The sequence below is a fragment of the Hemiscyllium ocellatum genome, chromosome 11, assembly GCF_020745735.1.
Source record: "Hemiscyllium ocellatum isolate sHemOce1 chromosome 11, sHemOce1.pat.X.cur, whole genome shotgun sequence".
Taxonomy (NCBI): Eukaryota; Metazoa; Chordata; class Chondrichthyes; order Orectolobiformes; family Hemiscylliidae; genus Hemiscyllium; species Hemiscyllium ocellatum.
This window is the reverse complement of record NC_083411.1, coordinates 29,047,332-29,062,660: the sequence shown is the minus strand read 5'-3', so window position 1 is coordinate 29,062,660 and position 15,329 is coordinate 29,047,332. Positions and strand designations below refer to the sequence as shown.

The 15,329-nt window shown below is 40.3% G+C and overlaps 1 protein-coding gene across 2 annotated transcripts in view; it reads left to right on the top strand.

The window, feature by feature from the left end:
• LOC132820152 (ubiquitin carboxyl-terminal hydrolase 12-B) overlaps positions 1-15,329 on the top strand; it is a 55,482-nt gene that overhangs the window by 22,473 nt on the left and 17,680 nt on the right. The window lies entirely within an intron of this gene.

Genomic DNA, 15,329 nt, shown 5'->3' with positions numbered 1-15,329 from the left:
GCTGGTAGGTATAGAGAATGCTGGATGACTCAAGAAATTGAGGGTTTGGTTAAGAAAAAGGAAGCAAGCATATGTCAAGTATGGACAGGATGTATTGTGTGAATCCTAAGGAGAGTATAAAGGAAGTAGGAGTATACTTAAGAGGGAAATCAGGAGGGCAAAACGGGCACATGAGATAGCTTTGGCAAATAGAATTAAGGAGAATCCAAGGGGTTTTTACAAATATATTAAGGACAAAAGGGTAACTAGGGAGAGATTAGGGCCCCTCAAAGAACAGCAAGGCAGCTTTTGTATGGAGCCCAGAAAATGAGGGAGATACTAAATTGAATATTTTGCATCAGTATTTACTATGGAAGAGGATATGGAAGACATAGACTGCAAGGAAATAGATGGTGACATCTTGCAAAATGTCCAGATTACAGAGGAGGAAGTGTTGGATGTCTTGAAACAGTTAAAGGTGGATAAATCCCCAGGACCTGATCAGGTGTACCTGAGAACTCTGTAGGAAGCTAGAGAAGTGATTGCTGGGCCTCTTGCTGCGATATTTGTATCATCGATAGTCACAGCTGAAGTGCTAGAAGACTGGAGGGTGGCAAACGTGGTGCCACTGTTTAAGAAGGGTGAGCCTGACCTCAGTGGTGGGCAAGTTGTTGGAGGGAATCCTGAGGGACAGGATGTACATGTATTTGGAAAGGCAAGGACTGATTAGGGATAGTCAACATGGCTTTGTGCGTGGGAAATCATGTCTCACAAACTTGATTGATTTTTTTTGAAGAAGTAACAAAGAAGATTGATGAGTGCAGAGCAGTAGGTGTGATCTATATGGACTTCAGTAAGGCGTTCGACAAGGTTCCACATGGGCGACTGACTAGCAAGGTTAGATCTCATGGAATACAGGGAGAACTAGCCATTTGGATACAGAACTGGCTCAAAGGTAAAAGACAGAAGGTGGTGGTGGAGGGTTGTTTTTCAGACTGGAGGCCTGTGACCAGTGGAGTGCCACAAGGATCGGTGCTGGGTCCTCTACTTTATGTCATTTACATAAGTGATTTGGATGCGAGCATAAGAGGTACAGTTTATAAGTTTGCAGATGACACCAAAATTGGAGGTGTAGTGGACAGCAAAGAGGGTTACCTCAGATTACAACAGGATCTGGACCAGTTGGGCGAATGGGCTGAGAAGTGGCATATGGAGTTTATTTCAGATAAATGCGAGGTGCTGCATTTTGGGAAAGCAAATCTTAGCAGGACTTATACGCTTAATGGTAAGGTCCGAGGGAGTGTTGCTGATCAAAGAGACCTTGGAGTGCAGGTTCATAGCTCCTTGAAAGTGGAGTCGCAGGTAGATAGGATAGTGAAGAAGGCATTTTGTATGCTTTCCTTTCTTGGTCAGAGTATTGAGTACAGGAGTTGAGAGGTCATGTTGCGGCTGTACAGGACATTGGTCAGGCCACTGTTGGAATATTGCGTGCAATTCTGGTCTCCTTCCTATCGGAAAGATGTTGTGAAACTTGAAAGGGTTCAGAAAAGATTTACAAGGATGTTGCCAGGGTTGGAGGATTTGAGCTACATGGAGAGGCTGAACAGGCTGGGGTTGTTTTCCCTGGAGCGTTGGAGGCTGAGGGGTGACCTTATAGAGGTTTACAAAATTTTGAGGGACATGGATAGGATAAATAGACAAAGTCCTTTTCCTGGGGTCAGAGAGTCCAGAACTAGAGGGCATAGGTTTAGGATGAGAGGGGAAAGATATAAAAGAGACCTAAGGGGCAACTATTTCACGCAGAGGGTGGTACGTGTATGGAATGAGCTGCCAGAGGACGTGGTGGAGGCTGGTACAATTGCAACATTTAAGAGGCATTTGGATGGGTATATGAACAGGAAGGGTTTGGAGGGATATGGGCTGGGTGCTGGCAGGTGGGACTAGATTGGGTTGGGATATCTGGTCAGCATGGGCAGGTTGGGCCAAAGGGTCTGTTTCCATGCTGTACGTCTCTGACTCTCTTTGCTCATTGCAGCTAATCCAAGGTAACATAATGACCAAACAAAATAGAATTTCCCCACCTACTGCTTAAGCAATAGCAGTGACAGCTTACATCAAAATTTTAACTTTAACCCTGCCTTAAAAGGTAACAAATGCAAGGAACGAAAGGGAGAAGCTTTTAAAAACAAACCCATTGGGTGGCTATTACTACTCACTGGGCTAGTGTGCTCGAACTCGAGCCCTGTTATACCTTGAATCATTCCAAAAGTTAAAGACTTTTTAAAAAAAAATGCAAAGTTTCCCAACTTATCTAACGTTGAGGCCCAGGTTGACAGAAAGTACAGACCATATTTCTGTACTGACCAAGAATTACTATTTATTACAACTGATTAGATTCTAATCCTCTTATAAACTTCCCCTTACACACTGACAAATGGACAAACAAACAGGGTAGAAAATAGGTTTTGGCAGAGGGGGAAAAAATTGGACAGACCATTCAATCGCCTTTGCTCCAGGTAGTGTTAATGAAATGATCATTATGACTCTTCTGCAAGCCAGCTAAATCTTTCAGACATCTTTCTTTAGTTACATTCAGCGACTGCAAAGGAGCAGAAGTTGGCTGGTTCTTTTATAAAAAGTGTCCAACTTATCAGTTAAAAGTCACACTTTACAACAACTGTTGCAGAATAGATAAATTAGTTTTTTTTCAGATTTACAGTGCGTTCTGACTGCAGCAAACAGAGACTGCTCCTGAGCTGGGGGGCTGATTGCTTCCCCCTCTGTAACGTGTTCCCAGATCTAATCTTTTCAGTTCTCTAAGAACCAACCTCTCGGTTGTTGGCTGACATAATGTTTCTATCATTGAAAATTAGTCAGTAGTCCATAGATCAGTCAACTTTGTTTCCAAAAAAGGCTTAACTTGTACATTCCCTATGCTCCAAATCCTCTGTGTTTCAAACTTCAATTGCTGCTTGTTCAAACAGTTGTTTACACAATGCCTCGTTTGGAGCCTGGTTACTTGCTTTAAAAACTGCTGCCACCCTTTCAAACACTGGATCTTCAAACACTTTTTAATTTCAGTCTCAGTTTTTAAAAACAGTTAGCGAAAAGACACAGTCATTACAGTCACAAAGTAAAATTCTGAAATCAAACTTTAAAAGAGTTTAAGAAATAATTGTATTTTATGAACATATAAGTTACAGAAGAAAAATTAAAATAGGAAAACAGCCTGTAAAGAAAGAACAAGTTGATCTCAAAGATAATGTGGAAAAATAGCAGATGAACCAATAACTACTGTGCCTGAGACTTTGATAAAGAAAATAATGAATTAGACGCTACTAGAAGATGTGCAGAAAACTGAAAGAGTTGTGATATACAATATTGAATAAATCACAAAATGTAAGAGGTTAAAACATCAAGTCTGGATATGGAATCACATATACTCAGGAGAAAATAGAGATGGAGAGAATGGCACGGACTGGTTTGCTGTACCGTGAGGCAGCATTAACTTGATGGGCTGAATGCCTTCCTTCTTTGCCATAAAAGTCCAATTCGATCAAAACCTGGAAATTATAGGACAAGCAGTTAGTGTCTGTGATGTTAAAGATACTGAAAGCATGCTAAAAGAATTGATAAAATATCGAGTGAGAAAAACCATTTTGAAGAAAATAGTGACCAGTCATGACAAAATATTTAATTCTCCTGAATTCGTTTGAAAGATGAAAGAGTGGAAAGAGTAGACATGGGTAACATAGTGTATGTGATATACATAGATTTCCAAAAGACATTTGACATGGTTACCTCATGATAAAAGTCTGAAAGTAGTCAGGAAGCTGAATACATTGCATATTGAGTAAAAAAAACACAGAATAGGGTAAAGGGTATATATTCAGATTGGAGAAAGATTAAATAGTTGTGTTCCATATGGATCAGTTTGGTGCCATTGATATTCATAATTTAGATTAATGATTTGACTGAGGAATGAACAACAGTATCAACATTTGAAGATAATACCAAACTGACAGATATAGCTAACACTGAGGAAGAATGCAACACAGTACAGTACAAGAGTACATGTAAAAATTTGCCAAACTAGGTAATTATGTGATACATTAACTATAGCTAATAGGTAAATTGATACTTTGGTCAGAAACACAATCATTACCTATACCTTAGAGAATATTTTGGTTTTAAATTGAATGGGTTAGAAGAGTAAAGGGAATGTGAAATGCTGGAGAACAAACCATTAAAAACAGCCTCTGAAGGAGGAAAGAAATGCTCAGAAAGCACTGGGATTTATTTGTAAGGTTATCAAATTCACAAGTAATGATGTTATGTTAACTTTGTGTTGGACTTTAATCAGGCTGCACTTCTGGTTTCCATATTATAAAATTGTCATCAAACACTGGAGAAAGTACAATGACTTGCAAGAATGGTACCATATCTGAGAGATTTCCATTGCTAGGAAAGTTTGGGGTTAAGAAAAAGACTTCGAGGTATCCTCACAAAGGAATTAAAATTTAGTGGGTTGGACAAGTTTAATATATACTTCTGGAATAATCAAAAACTGGAGCCATAACTACAAGATGGTTAGTAAATTAGTAGAGAAATTAGTATACTCTTCTTGCAGAAAAATTAGAATCATGAATCACTACACTGGAAATAGGCATGTAAATAACTTGAGCTGAAAATGTGTTGCTGGAAAAGTGCAGCAGGTCAGGCAGCATCTAAGGAGCAGGAGAATCAATGTTTCTGGCATGAGCCCTTCTTCAGGAAAGACGAGAGTGTGCCAAGCAGGCTAAGATAAAAGGTATGGAGGAGGGACTTGGGGGAGGGGCTTTGGAAATGCGATAGGTGGAAGGAGGTTAAGGTGAGGGTGATAGGCCGGAGTGGGGGTGGGGGCGGAGAGGTCAGGAAGAAGATTGCAGATTAGGAAGGTGGTGCTGAGTTCGAGGGTTGGGACTAGACAAGGTGAGGGAAGGGGAAGTGAGGAAACTGGAGAAATCTGAGTTCATCCTTTGTGGTTGGAGGGTTCCCAGGCAGAAGATGAGGCGTTCTTCCTCCAGCCGTCGTGTTGCTATGGTCTGGCGATGGAGGGAGTCCAAGGACCTACATGTCCTTGGTGGAGTGGCAGGGGGAGTTGAAGTGTTGAGCCACGGGATGGTTGGGTTGGTTGGTCCAGGTGTCCCAGAGGTGTTCTCTGAAACGTTCCGCAAGTAGGTGGCCTGTCTCCCCAATATAGAGGAGGCCACATCAGGTGCAGCAGATGCAGTAAATAATGTGTGTGCAGGTGAATTTGTGGCGGATATGGAAGGATCCCTTGAGGCCTTGGAGAGAAGTAAGGGAGGAGGTGTGGGCGCAAGTTTTGCATTTCTTGCGATTACAGGTGAAGGTGCCGGGAGTGGAGGTTGGGTTGGTGGAAGGGTGTGGACCTGACGAGGGAGTCATGGAGGGAGTGGTCTTTTCAGAACACTGATAGGGGAGGGGAGGGAAATATATCTCTGGTGGTGGGGTCCGTTTGGAGGTGGCGGAAATGACGATGGATGATATGTATATGGAGGTGGTAGGCGAGGACCAGTGGGGTTCTGTCCTGGTGGCAATTGGAGGGGCGGGGCTCAAGGGTGGAGGAGATGCGGTGGAGATGCGATGCTCTTCACTGCATCTCCTTCACTTCCCGCTCCTCCGCCCTTGAGCCCTGCCCCTCCAATCGCATAGGTACATTGGATCAAATAGCTGCTGTATATTTTGTGAAAATGAGCAAATGGACACATCATTTTACTTCTGTGATTGGGTTTCTTCTTCAAAGTACACAAATGTCATTGTTAGCCATCACTATGTGGCTAGAACAAAGGCTTTCTGTGAGACTCGCAGCAAAATTTCTTCTTCCTTGCTTAATAGGCCATTACTGATCTGTAATTTGTTGACTGGCATTTCTTCGATTTCACAGTAGATGGAATTTAGAAAAAGAAAATCTTTGTGTTGAGATATTCCAGTATTGAGATGAGTGTGATTGCTTTTCACCTGCATTAATCCAAATCTGGGCAACAGAAATAGTAAAAGCAACAAAGAATATTTTTTTAAAAAAGTATATATAAAGACAGTGTGTGTGTGTCAGGTGATGGCTCAGACATCTCTCTTGTTGAGGTATGGAGAGCATGGGATGCATTATTGTGGGTGCAGGAGGGAATGGATAGTGTGTGGAGAGGTGGGAGTGAGGGATGCAGTTTTTTTTTTGGGGGGGAAGTGGATGGGTAGTGGGGTCAGATTCAGCATGGGTGTCTCCATGTGTTGTATGGCTAGGTGGCTAGTTTTTGGCTCTCTGTATTCTACTTGCCGGCTGTCAAGATCTTACGTCATTTATTGTCTGGTTGATTTCTAGTTAGCCTTCTCTGATTTTTTTAGAGAAAGAAATGGAGCCTAGAGAATGCAGAGAAATATAGTTTGATGTTTTAAAAACAGTTCTCATTACAAAAGAGCGAGTTTGGGAGGTCTTCGAGAATATAAAGGTGATAAATCGGAGACTACTTCTACAGTATCCCAGAATATTGTGGGAAGCAAGGGAGGAAAATGCTAAATCCATTGCAAAAATATTTGCATCATCTATAACTACGGGTGAGATGTCTGATGACTGGAGTGTGGCTAATATCGTACCTTTGTTTAAGAACAGCTATAAGGAGAAACCGGAGAACTGTAAACCCGTGAGTCTGACTTCGGTTGTGGGTAACTTGTTGGAGGTGATTATAAAAGATACACAAATTGATGAGGTTTTGTGGTTTTAAAAATGTGTCCCCGAGTCTTGAAATCCCCCATCCTAGGGAAAAGACAACTACCATTAACATTATTTATACCTCTCTTTATTTTACAACCACATGCATGGCTTTATGCAAGGAAAATTTTGTCTCACAAATTTGATTGAGTTTTTTAAGCAAGTTACTGAAAAGATTGACAATGGCAGATCAGTAGATGTTGTCTATTTCAATTTTCATAAAGCCTTTGACAAGGTTCTGCGTTGTAGACTGATTAGTAAAACGAGGTTACATGGGATTCAGAGTGAGCTTGTCGATTGGACACATCGTTGGCTTAACAGCAGGAGACAGTGAGTGATCGTGGAGGGATGCTTTTCAGACTGGAGGCCTTTGACCAGCAGTGTTTCAGAGGGGTCCGATCTGGGTCCTCTTTAGTTTTTCATCTATATTCTCATCCAAATCATTTATGTAAAAGGCATGGTTAGTAAGTTTGCGGGTGACACCAAAATTGGTGACGAATTTTTTCTAAGATTACAAAGGGATTTTGATCAATGGGCTAAAAAATGACATATGGAGTTCAATCTGGATAACTGCGAGGTATTGCATTTTGGGACAACAAACTGGGGTAGGTCTTCTACAATTAATGATATGGCCTTGGGTAGTGTTGTAGAATAGAGGGACCAAGGGGTGTAGGTACATAATTATTTGAAGTTTGCATCATATATAAACAGGGTAGTTAAAGAAGCTTAGGCATTTGAGTTGGGAAGTCAGGTTGAGGTTGTACAGGACTTTGGTGAGACCTGTTCTGGAATACTGTGTCCAGTTCTGGTCATCCAGTTATAGGAAGGATAGAATCAAGCTGAAGAGAGTTGCCAGGTATGGAAGGCTTGAGTGATAAAGAATGGCTGGATAGGCTGAGACTTTTTTCACTGGAGCATAGGAGATTGAGAGGCGACCTGATAGAAATGAGAGGTATACATCATGTTAATGGTAGTTGTCTTTTCCTTCGGGTAGGGGACATATTTTTAAAGTGAAAGGAGAAAGATTCAAAAGTGACATGAGGGGCAACTTTTGTACACACAGGGTGGTTTGCATGTGGAATGAACTTCCTGAGGAAATGGTGATGCGGGTGCAATTCCAATATTTAGAAGATATTTGGATAGGTACATAAATAGGAAAGGTTTAGAGGGATATGGGCAGGGTGCAGACAGATGGGACTAGACTAGAGTGGGATTATGTTCGGCATGGACTGAAAGATCTGCTTCTGACTCTGACAATTCAGCCTATCAAGCTTGGACTGCAAACTGCACTTTCCTCATATCATGTGTTTCCTTCCTTTCCCTCACTTAAAGAATACTCAGTTGATTTCCATATGTCATTTGTAAAGAGGATGTAGGTTTGCTCACTGAGCAGGAAGGTTCATTTCCAGATATTTCTTTACTCTATTAGGTAACATCTTCAGTGGGCCTCAGGCGAAGCAATACTAAAAATTCCTGCTTTCTATTTATATGTTTGGGTTACTTTGGGTTTGTGATGTCATTTCCTGTGGTCCTGTGTAAAAAGTCATAGTCATAAAGATGCTTAGCACGGAAACAGACCCTTCTCCATGCCGACCAGATATCCCAACCTAATCTAGTCCCACCTGCCAGCACTTGGTCCATATCCCTCCAAACCCTTCCTATTCATATACCGATTCAGATGGCTTTTAAATGCTTTAATTGTACCAGCCTCCATCATTTCCTCTGGCAGCTTGTTCCACACACGCACCACTCTCTGTGTGAAAAAGTTGCCCCTTATGTCTCTTTTATATCTTTCCCCTCTCACCCTAAACCTATGCCCTCTAGTTCTGGACTCCCACTCCTCAGGGAAAAAATTTAGTCTATTTATCCTTTCCATGCCCCTCATGATTTTATAAACCTTGATAAGGTCACCCCTCAGTCTCTGACGCTCCAGGGAAAACAGCTCCAGCTTGCTTAGCCTCTCCCCATAGCTCAAATCCTCCAACCCTGGCAACATCCTTGTAAATCTTTTCTGAACCCTTTCAAGTTTCACAACATCCTTCCATGTAGCAGAACAGCAATTATTATAGTCTAACCCCTCCCTTATTCAGCATAAACTATCATCAAGTTCTTGCTACGTTGAGATGTTTATCCACAAGGCAAAAAATGTAACACAATGCAGGACAAAAAGACAAAACTGTTAGCAGTGCTTCACTTCATTCCCTAGTGGAAGCAACTATTAATATTTGCCATTGTTGAGTTTGCTCTGCCCTGTAAAATGAGTTTCAACAAAAGGTGGTTTCAGTCACTCCAATACTAACTGTGGCAGATTTCCCCTGGTCACTTAAAATCAACTCATGAGAACTAACGCAGTGGAAATCAGCCCACCATGTTCACTATGTGACTAAGGCACAGCACCAAAAGAAAATGCTCCCCATATACCAGAAACCACTTGGTTATAGACACTGAAGCACATTCCAGCGACCATAGCTGAAGTGAAAGAGCATCTTCGACCATCTCAGCTCACATCTGTAATCCATTCTTAAGTGTAAAGGAGAGACTCAAACTGGGGGCAATTTTAACCTTATTTGCTCATTAGTAATATGATGGGAACAGATGTAATCCTGATTTACACCCATCCAGTATCACTGTCCATAATGGATGGGGTCACAAACTACATCCCACGTGATCCCAAAGATTTCCTGCTTCCCAAGCTAGGTTAAAATTGCTCCGTGTGAACTAATGCACAATGTGACAAAGCAGCAATCTTCTCAAATAGTTTAAGCATACTTGTAGACGGATAGCAAAGTATAGAATTAGTATTGAATAGTACTATTTATTTTCCCATAACCCTCAAATCCTGTAAACGTACGTTCATCCAACTCTTTATTTTTGCAAAATAACTATATATTGACACAAATGGTTACATTTTCTGGGAATCCACATGTTCAGCACACCATTTAAGGGTAGAAATTCCTCCAGCTTAAGCAGGGATGGAAGTTGTGAATTTTAGAGGATATACATCCATTACAAAATTAAATTTGTGATTGCCATTTCTTACTACTTAGTCATACCATCAAAGATGATAGACACCTGGATATTTGAAACAGGATCACAATGTCTTTTTCTGATTCTGATCAGATTTAAAGATTACCCACTTACCATAAGACATAGGGGTGGAAGTAAGGCCATTCGGCCCATCGAGTCCACTCCACCATTCAATCATGGCTGATGGGCATTTCAACTCCACTTACCAGCGTTCTCCCCTTAGCCCTTAATTCCTCGACAACAAGAATCTATCAATCTCTGCCTTGAAGACATTTAGCGTCCCGGCCTCCACTGCACTCTGCGACAATGAATTCCACAGGCCCACCACTCTCTGGCTGAAGAAATGTTTCAGCATTTCTGTTCTGAATTTACCCCCTCTAATTCTAAGGCTGTGTCCATGGTTCCTAGTCTCCTCGCCTAATGGAAACAATTTCCTAGCGTCCACCCTTTCTAAGCCATGTATTATCTTGTACGTCTCTATTAAATCTCCCCTTAATCTTCTAAACTCCAATGAATACAATCCCAGGATCCTCAGCCATTCCTCATTTGTTAGGCCTACCATTCCAGGGATCATCCGTGTGAATCTCCGCTGGACACGTTCCAGTGCCAGTATGTCCTTCCTGAGGTGTGGGGACCAAAACTGGACACAGTACTCCAAATGGGGCCTAACCAGAGCTTTATAAAGTCTCAGTAGCACATCTCTGCTTTTATATTCCAACCATCTTGTTAAGTGACAACATTGCATTTGCTTTCTTAATCATGGACTCAACCTGCATATTTACCTTTAGAGAATCCTCGACTAGCACTCCCAGATCCCTTTGTACTTTGGCTTTACGAATTTTCTCACCATTTAGAAAGTCGTCTATGCTTTTATTCTTTTTGCCAAAGTGCAAGACCTCGCACTTGCTCACGTTGAATTCCATCAGCCATTTCCTGGACCACTCTACCAAACTGTCTAGATCCTTCTGTAGTCTCCCCACTTCCTCAGTACTACCTGCCTGTCCACCTAACTTCATATCATCTGCAAACTTTGCTAGAATGCCCCCAGTCTCCTCATCCAAATCATTAATATATAATGCGAATAGCTGTGGCCCCAACACAGAACCCTGCGGGACACCGCTTGTCACCGGCTGCCGTTCCGAAAAGGAACCTTTTATCCCAACTCTCTGCCTTCTGTTAGACAGCCAATCCTCAATCCATCCCAGCTGCTCACCTCGAACACCATGGGCCCTCACCATGCTCAGCAGTCTCCCGTGTAGCGCCTTATCATAGGCCTTTTGAAAGTCTAGATAGACCACATCCACTGGGTTTCCCTGGTCTAACCTACTTGTCACCTCTTCAAAGAATTACTTTTAGATATCTCCTGCACAGAATATTTGGATAGGAGCCTCCTGTGAGAAACCTGTCCAGGAATTCTCAAATTTAACAGTGAAGATCTTTGTGTTACCATTATTGGGGATACCCTCATAAAGGGTTATTAAAGTCAGGCCCCAAAATCCTCCAGAAGAGCACAGAAGATACCATGCCATTTTTTTGAAAGAAGAATTATGTTTTCCAGTATCCTGGTCAATATGTATTCCTTAACTAAGATAAATGAAACAAATTATCTTGTGGTAGTAATTTCTCTTATTTATGGAATCTTTGTTATGCCAAAGTTGATAGCAATATTTGCATACATTATAATAGTGACTCATTATCAAAAGTGCTGAATTGGCTGAGAAGTACTTTGGAATATATCATGGTGGTGAAAAATTCTACATAAATACAAGTTTTTATAGTTTGTCTCATTCGTTTGAAATTGATGTTGGTACTCATTTCCTCTGCTTCCATTGGCGTCTGATCAATACATTCACCACCATGTGAATATAATGGCTCACTTTTATGCTTTAAAGATGACATGGGCTCCAATTGATACTAAATTTAATCTGATTTGTGTTACTAGATCTATTTTATTTTGTTTTAAACAAGAAAAGCCCTGTGTAGCAGGCATTGAGGTTATGCATCGCAGAAGTGATTTCATTAGGTAACTATTCTTAGTGAAAATTGGATGTCTTGGGATCTTTGCTTTGATAATTTTGCTGATTTTTATCCAAAAGAATTGAATTACATGTTAAGGATAATTGTCCTGTTAATGAACAGAATAATTTCCATTTAATGTAAAGGTGTAAATAAAAACTGGGGAACCTTTCTTGCTTAATGAATATCTAATAAAACTGAGAACAATTCAGAAGTTACGCATGAAAGTATACATCATTTATATATTATAGTTCTTCTAGGTGGTTACAATAACTGGGAGTACACTGATGTATGTATCTTTCATTGCCTGGTTGGATTGAAGCTCAAGTCTCTGAATTTCTCTGACAGTCTTGCAATGCTTGCTTAGTCCTTTTATGAATTTGTTATACTCAGTTTGTACCACATAGTCTTGGGGTCACTGCTTCTAAATTGTGAAGTTGCACAGTCCCATGATACAAACGTATAGTCAACTTTACATTGGGTATTCTTCTGTTGAAAAAAAATTTTCCCATCTAGTTCACACCCCTTTTCTTCCCGCCACCCCCCCCCCACCACCACCACCACCCACTTCCTCCCCATTCGACTTCCTCACCCCATCCAAACCATCCTTGATTTCAGTCCCTTCATTCAGAGTGGAGTTTTCTTCTAAAACTGGTTTAAGTTGGAAATAACAATCTGTCACCCCTCCCATTGATCCCCCATCCTTACTGCACTTTCCACTTTCCTTTCTTGACTCTCCTCTAATCCCCCACAAACATATCTCCCATGCAATGTGCCAAATTGCTTAAATAGCAAGATGTATCTTACTGCCTGCAATAATCCCAGTGGGGCCCCAGTGTACTTGAGTCCTTGATTGCTATACGTAATAGCTATTCAGTGAAATTCATCTTTTCAATCAATTTGTGTGCCAGTTCCTACCAGCAGAGTTTTGCTGCCAGGTCCTGAGATTTTCAGCCTTCAAATAAAGCCTTCAGCCTCCTTTTACATGAGGATAGTGATCTAACAGTTTTATTAAAAATGCATTTGCTAGGTTTTATTATTTGTAAAGTGCAAATAATAAAGTTTGTGCATGACATCTAAACAGTTATTTTAATGGACAGATTTTCTGAAATCGTGCATCAGTCTAACGTATTTAGAAAGATTTTCAGCATCATGTATAACCATAAACCAACTGATCACCTCTTTAGTGAGTTTAATCATCATTTAAGTGGTACAACATTATAGAAGTCAGAGGATTTTGCAAAAGGTCAGTGTTGATTAAGCTGAAATATGGTTGGGGTTTTATAGGTTCATCTCAGATGAAAGATAAAATATAACAACCATTCTCAATTGATATCCAGTGATCAATATTTCTACGTGTTAACATCTGAAAAAGAAGCTAGGACTCAGCTTAGCTTTGCTGTCCAAATTTAAGGTGACGAATGGCTGTTTGGCTGATGAATAAGTGCCAATACCGTTGCACAATACCAATTATACTTGGTGCAATATATACTGTTTGATTTGTTCGGTTTTAATTTTTAATGTGTCAATATAATCAACAGATTACTTGATTTGACTGGTATGAAATGAGGCCACAATGAACAAATAACTCCAAAATTCAAAAAATATATGTAGTTTGAAAACTTTTAAACCTGTGGGATGCAGGATCGAAGATGTGCTGTTCAATTTGGCTGTTTATCTGCATTGTGAACGCTGTGTTACAGTTTATGGAATTGAATGTAAAGAAACACAGGACCAGAAGCAAATTACTTTACAAACGTTAATTAGGGCTTAGTGTTAAGTGCAAAGTTTAATTTTATTCTTTGTGAGTACATTTAGTGCTACTTATTATATTTTAGAAAGGTATTTTTTCACTCCTGAGTTTGCAGGGTATAAGATATTTAGCTGGTCCTAAACAAACATGTTTTGGGCAAGGGAAGATAATTTAAATTTTTCATTTTCAAAGCTCCTTTGAGGAATGGCTAAGCATTTCAGAAAATATCGTTAAGTAACCATGTTAGATGAGTACTCTAAATATAAAATTTTAAAGTGCACATTTATTAGGCACTGGAAAGTGAACATGAAAGTATTGAATGAGAGTGATCTTGTGGTCCACCCACGTCTTCCACAGAGTGTACAATTGACCCTATCTCTCTAACTTGCGCAATGTGTGCTAACCTTTACTGAGCCTATGGGAAAGTCTCAGCTGAAACTGGAACATTGCCATGATTGTCATGGGAAGCTTACCTATGAAGGCATTTATGGTATGTGCTCATCTGTGGAAAAATAAACCCTACTGAAGGTGTGGTCATAATATTTCACCTTTGTTTCTTTGTAAGGAGAGGTAATTGTGTCAAAAATATTTCCAGAGTTTTAATTTTTCAAAGTAAATGCTACTTTATCTAATTTTACTTTAGGGAACAGGACATTTTCAGTGTTTTTCCACTGCTGGGTGCATACCTGTGATAGCAACATCAGGTAAGCTTTTTCTTACTGAGGTGATGGCAATTCAGTTTCAATTAAACTGAAGTTCCCTAGTGTCTTTCCATCCCTTCAGTAATCTTTGTGTGATTCATCAAAATTCTAAACTGCCTAAAAATATTTGTTACCTGTTGTAAATCAGTTTGCCCTCAAAATTATTTCTATATTTTCATTCTTTGCCATTCCTGTTGCCTGCAGAAAACTGGGAATGAAAATTGCAGAAGTTTTTGGGGGGCAGGGAGTAGCAGACTTGAACTTTGTATTTGAGGTGAGCACTGTCACTGCTCGGTAACGAATTGCTTTGCCACTTATTGCATTCACTGTCTGTGTCACACGCATCTGATTCAGGTGTTGCACTTAAGGGTGGAGTAAAGTTTCCATCTTTCTTTTGAATCATAATTGTTCTACCAGTGTTATAAAGCCCGCAGTTAGGTTTTTCCTACGTTGCAGGAACAGTCAGAAGTGTTATTGTTCTTCCATCACACCATCTCCACCTATTGTCCCATTCTATGAATCGTTTTTGCTAATGACTTCACAACAGGTCTCGGATTGTACATACCTATTATTCTTTTGCTGTTCAGTTGTAAAATTCTCCATGCCCTTTTGAAGGAGCATTGAAAATACTGCTTTATTCAACCCTTTTGAGACTATATATATCGTATAGTTGCAATTAGCAACTTACAAGATAGGTTTGGCTGAAGACAGTCCTTAACTCGATTAGTCTCATCCTTCCTGAATGCTGAACTGTTGCAGTATCTCTCGTCCTTAAATTAGTTCAGTTCAAAGTCACAGTATAACTTAAGATCACTGTTTTAGGCTCTATCCCATATTCTTCTTTTGTTGACTCTGGATTTGCCAAACTTTCATTTTAAGTTTTTATACGAGATCTTCCTTTTCTCTTCAAGACTCCAATTCTCTGGAGAGGACAGGTCTGTCCAAGATTTGAAATGCTATTGCAATATATAGGAAGGCAGTTTTTCTCACTTCAAGAACTTTTGCTGTTTTAGCCTTTTATGTACATGGTCATTGTTACGACACGGCAGTGAACCCCTCTGTTAATTAAACTAAACACCCAGAGAAG